The sequence below is a fragment of the Salmo trutta genome, chromosome 38 (genome assembly GCF_901001165.1).
Source record: "Salmo trutta chromosome 38, fSalTru1.1, whole genome shotgun sequence".
NCBI lineage: Eukaryota > Metazoa > Chordata > Actinopteri > Salmoniformes > Salmonidae > Salmo > Salmo trutta.
Window position 1 is genome coordinate 2,807,717 of NC_042994.1, and position 6,009 is coordinate 2,813,725.

General features: G+C 40.4%; 1 long non-coding RNA gene across 1 annotated transcript; it reads right to left on the reverse strand.

Moving 5' to 3' along the window:
* Positions 1-351: 351 nt before the first annotated feature.
* LOC115177775 (uncharacterized) lies at positions 352-2,394 on the reverse strand. The gene is made up of 2 exons (XR_003872492.1): positions 2,030-2,394; positions 352-1,646 (listed from the first exon to the last, which is right to left on the reverse strand). It is a non-coding gene; the product is annotated as an uncharacterized LOC115177775 (long non-coding RNA).
* Positions 2,395-6,009: the final 3,615 nt, after the last annotated feature.

A 6,009-nucleotide genomic window follows, 5' to 3' on the forward strand; every position in this document is an offset into this window, starting at 1 on the left:
TATATCAACCAGAGGCCTCTTGTAGAATAAGTTCTCCAAAAAGATCTGCACATTTTTATTGTAAAACCCTTTACCAGGTTTTAGTGCAGCTGATGGGACATACAGAAGAATGCAGCTATAGGAATTGTAGTTGTGGTTCTCATCTTCTGTCTCTCTGGCTTCATATGGTTCAGGTGAGCATTTTGTAAGACTTATCTTTCACTTTATCATTTTGATTGTTATTCAATGACGGATTCATTCATTTGTGTAAAAAACATGAAGAAAGCCTCAATCTGACAAGGAGCACAGCAGGGAATGGACAGGTGAGTTGATGTCAAAATGTATTTGTTTTCTTTCAGATCTTTTCATCAGTGCTCAATTAATCTTGCCTTTCACAGTGGAACCAATGGAATAGTCCCAAGGTATGCTTATATTGTCTGTCCTTTCTCCTCTCCAGGGAGTCTCAGTCCAGTTTATGACAACGTCTCAGGCATGGCCATGGCCCAAACCGCGGCACAGACAAACATGGTGACGTTGACCACGCTAATGCCCATTTCTCTTGCTCCATTAACCAGGAAGTGCCTCTGTACTCCACTGTCCAACCTCCTCAACCCCTGAAAGAAGATGAGGATGTCCAGTATGATGATGTGAAATTCAACCCCCCCTAATTTTGGATGCACTCTGAACACCAGAAGACCTGAACACAAGATGAGACTGCCTGGGACTCAAAGTTCCATAATGCACTTGCATTTGAAAGGTAATAACAATTGTAATCATCAAGGCAATTGTCTTTAAAAGCTGTGTTGTCAGCAGCACAGAAGAAAGAAGTCTTTCTATTTTATTGTTACTTTTTATTATTAAAAATAGGGTATACTATAGAGTTTAATATAATATATGGTTTAATGTAGTATACAATAGGGTCTACTATAGCGTTTAATATAGTATACTGTGTGGCTTTCACAAGGGCTGTAGTAGCACTGGACTTTGGTAGGTAGGCATACTGATTTGTGCACTCAGATAAAACTGTTGGCATTAGTTTCTTTTTTTATTAAGCTCTCCTGGATTTTCCAAGGCATGAAGTTTGACTGGAGGCCCATCTCTCTCTCTCGTTGTACATGGTTTTGACACTTTAGGTAAGGAACACACATTGGCAATCTTCCAGGCAGCAGGAACAGTCCAGGCCAGTAGGAGGTGTTAACAATGTGTGTAATGACAGGTGCTTGATCTTCTGCATGCTCTTTTAGTAGCCAGGCTGGAATGCCAACAGGCCCACATGCTTCAGTGGGTTCAGTCTGGTCAGAGCTTGCTTTATCTGGTTAATGCTGCACAGCTCAACCTGCCTTGTAGGCATGGGGAGAGGGAAGATGGCAAGAGGTGTGGTGCTTGTCCATGCTTCAGCAAAGAATACATTAAAAACAAAAGCCACATCCTTGTCTTCAATTCCCTCGACCTGTTTTCTCCCTCCTGATGTTTTCTTTTGTCCCAGTCCTTTGTTAATGTAGTCCCACAATTCCTTTGTCTTTGCTTCTTTGATAAGCGTTTGCACTGTGTTTCTGTATTTTCTCCATTTCATTGTTTTGCCCCATCTGTAGTGCTGCATGTTATACCTGCAGCACTGCTCCAGAGGTGTCAGGATAGAGGGTTCATCTGTAGAGTGGCCTCCAAACCTGTAGTCCGCACAAATACAGTGTCAATGTTACAATAAACGAACATCAGTTAGCTATCATTCGAGGGCTGACTGTTCACAAATATTTGTGCAGTGTAAAAATACAATTGTGGTAAATCGTGTAGTCTGACTACTGCAATAGGCTACTGCTTGTTCATGTGCTAGCTAATAGCAAGAAATCCAGACGAGAAAAACGTGAAAGCATCCAGGCAGCAGAGATGAGCTTGTCATTAGTTCGCTAACGTTTGCTATATTGTAGCTATAAAGGATTATGTTTACTGTTATTTTGAAATAACTATTTCATTGTATATATAAATAGACAAAAGGGGGTTGGTTATAAAGGCAGTATATTTGGCTATAGCTTAGTTTAGAAAAAATACTTACCTCTTTTTTTCGACCGGATAATTCTTTGAGAATTAGGTTTGATGCACCTGTTGCAAAGACTTGCATAAATAGCTCTTTGCTGGTAGTGTACGGCAGCTGCCACGATAGCAGCAGCGAAAGACCGGAACCTATGGGGGGTGATTCATGCCAGAATTAAGCCTCATGAAGCTACTGATACCTCTCACCAAGTGTCTTCCTACCACCATAAAATAACGCCATGAATTAACTGTCAATGGAGATACATTTCTTTCAAAGGCGTCAAATGTTTCAGTATGATATATTGGATAAAGTAATAAAGACAGACACCAATGTCTAGTTCAATAGCCGTGTTCGTGCATTGTACAAATCCCTACACGCGGAGTCCGGGGAACAGTCCGGCTAGTCGATTACCTATCAACTAGACTATTTCGAATTTTTTTGTCACGAAATGCGCCATGCTCGTCACCCTTATTTACCCCTTCGGATAGTGTCTTGAACACACGAACAAAACGCCGCTGTTTGGATATAACTACGGATTATTTGGGACCAAACCAACATTTGTTATTGAAGTAGAAGTCCTGGGAGTGCATTCTGACGAAGAACACCAAAGGTAATAACATTTTTCTTATAGTAAATCTGACTTTGGTGAGTGCTAAACTTGCTGGGTGTCTAAATAGCTAGCCCTGTGATGGCGAGCTATCTACTTAGAATATTGCAAAATGTGCTTTCCCCCGAAAAGCTATTTTAAAATCGGACATATCGAGTGCATAGAGGAGTAATATATCTATAATTCTTAAAATAATAATGTTTTTTGTGAACGTTTATCGTGAGTAATTTAGTAAATTCACCGGCAGTGTTCGGTCGGAATGCTAGTCACATGCTAATGTAAAAAGCTGTTTTTTGATATAAATATGAACTTGATTGAACAAAACATGCATGTATTGTATAACATAATGTCCTAGGATTGTCATCTGATGAAGATCATCAAAGGTTAGTGCTGCATTTAGCTGTGGTTTGGGTTTATGTGACATTATATGCTAGCTTGAAAAATGGGTGTCTGATTATTTCTGGCTGGGTACTCTGCTGACATAATCTAATGTTTTGCTTTCGTTGTAAAGCCTTTTTGAAATCGGACAGTGTGGTTAGATAAAGGAGAGTCTTGCCTTTAAAATGGTGTAAAATAGTCATATGTTTGAAAAATTGAAGTTTTTGCATTTTTGAGGTATTTGAATATCGCGCCACAGGATTACACTGGCTGTTGAGGTTTTAAGCCTCTCTCTCTCTCTCTCTCTCAATAGACGCCGGCGCGTATCCTCATTTGTAATTCCCAGTACTATTTTGTCACGAATCAATTCATCTTTCAATCCCCCGTATTCACAAGTGGCGGATTTCTCTCTCAAACGGGTTACAAAGTTGTGTACTGACTCACCCTCTTCCTTTTTGCAGCTTCCGAAAACGAACCGCTCGTAAATGACGTTTCTGCCGGGTTTGAAGTAAATCTCCAATGCATTCAATATAGCCTTTGCATCACACTGTTGTCGCGCTGTGAGGGTGAGATTGTGCCGGTAGATATGCCTGCATTCGCTGCCCATTAAACTCCTCAGAGTTGCCGCTTGTACCTGGTTGGGTTTCTCATGTAGACCGGTCGCCAGCGCATAGTCTTCGAATTCATCCCAGAAATTGTCCCAATTAGTATTCCAGTCCCCTGTGAGAACCATGGGATTTGGTGGCGGAATGTTCGCTGCCATAGCGATGGAATAGGATATTTATTTGCCTTCAGTCATCGAGGTAGGTAGTGATGCAAGCTAACACGAGTTGATCAGTGTTGTGAGTAGGAAACGGCGTGTGTTCGCATATGGAACGTAACTGCGTCTATGCTGTACTTAGATACAAAAATAACAAACGTGTGGTTTTCGAGACACTTCTGATACCATGTTTTAGTATGATATATTGGATAAAGTAATAAAGACAGACACCAATGTCTAGTTCAATAGCCTTGTTCATGCATTGTACAAATCCCTACACGGGAGTCCGGGGAACAGTTCGGCTAGTCGATTACCTAACAACTAGACTCCGTAACGTCAAACTGCCGACGCGTTCACATCACGGGACATGTACAGGTCATGCAGACGTAGTGTTGACGTGTCAGTTTACCATGAACACCTTATATGCCTATTTCTCGCATCAATAGAAACACAAGGGCTTCTTGTTAGCCTAGTGGTTAGAGCGTTTGGCCAGTAATTGTAATTTGATGGATCAAATCCCAAAACTGACAAGATGAACTCTTCTTTGTCGTTTTGCCCGAGCGAGGCAGTTAGCCCATTGTGCCCCGGGTGATGAATACGTGGATTTCGATTAAGGCAGCCCCCCGCACCTCCTCTGATTCAGAGGGGTTGGGTTAAATGCGGAAGATGCATTCAGTTGTACAACTGACTAGGTATTCCCCTTTCCTTTGTTGGGGGTAGTCTAGGTCTCTAGTGGCGCATTCAAAACAACTCGGAAGTCAGCAATTGATGATCTTCCGACTTCAGTGCATTCTAGACAACTGGGAACTCAGACTTGGATTTTTGTTTTGAACAGTCATCCAACTCGGAATCTCAGGCATCTTTCTCTGACCTGAAAATCACTGATGTCATGATTTGACCTTGTTTTCATAATCCCTGTCACCATGCAATCCTTCTATACATTTATGTGGAGATGTCTTATGGTTAAAAGCAGGGTTCGAATTGAGAGGGTATGTGAGGATATAGGCCTTGTTATATAAACGTACCATAAGCATTGGCTACGACTTGTTTGCTTTGCCATAGGAAAAGCAATGGTCCAGATTTTATAAAGCGATCTAGGCTATAACAATGATAAACTCCACAACTATTTCTACAGTCTACGAGCCTATCGACGGTCTTGCGCAGCCTGAACATCCCAGGAAAATGTAGCTAGTGAATTAAATGCTCTGCAAAGCTATGCCTAATGCAAAATACCATAAAGTTATATTCGGTATGGGTCTACATATAGACCAAACAGCTTAACAGATAAAAACATTTGCTATTCAGGAGTATCCTATTGAATCAGGCTATTCATTTAAGTGCAGTTGCGTTCTTAGGCATATTCTTAGGCTAAACGGAACTGAAAACACCCTAGCCTGTTTCAATCACAGATCATGATGAAGCCTGAACATTTAAGCTGTTTGTCATTGATTTAGCCCACAATTGCCTAGACTTGATACACACGAAGACCTATATTTAATCTGGAATTGACAAACAAAAGCCTGACTAGGATCCCGACTTTCCCCCACGGCATATTACCAAATAGGCTAAATGTATTCCTATTTATTTGCATAGGCTAACCATTGCGATTAATGTTTTTACCATATTCTGCTTTTTTAGGAATAAACAGGAATCAGGGTAAACAATATCATTTGAATTACCCCCCACACATTGTCACTTACCTTACAGATCACAAAGTGAACTCATTCCACTCCATATGAATATACATTTGATTCATACACTGGCTTGTCTGGCTGGCATGTTTCATTTTAAACAGGCATTTCCTTACCTACATTGAAATAATTTTAATCCTCACTTATGATCTTAGAAAATCATAGCTCATTAGTACACTCTTGTGGTTGAATATATATTGTATGTCTCATGATACAATTAATAATGAACTAACAAATACCATCAAGGGATACGTTACAATTTAGAATAACCTTATGAAACAGCTGTGAAAACCAATATAGCAATATTTTTGATTTAAATACATAACCATTGATATTTTTTTGGTACATGTGTGTCAATTTACTTTCAGATTTTTTTTGTACACTCACATGGCAATAAAACTGAAATACAGAATTCTGGTGTGTGGAATAGAGTGGGTTTTGTGTGGATGGGAGGTTCTGCCTGTCACTTGTTTTTCAGCAGGTAGTGGACTCGAAGAGGGAAAGTTCAAAGTCCAGGCGCTGCTGCCCTCTTTGTTCTGAGTGTTTGCAGTGCTAGTGTTTTTAG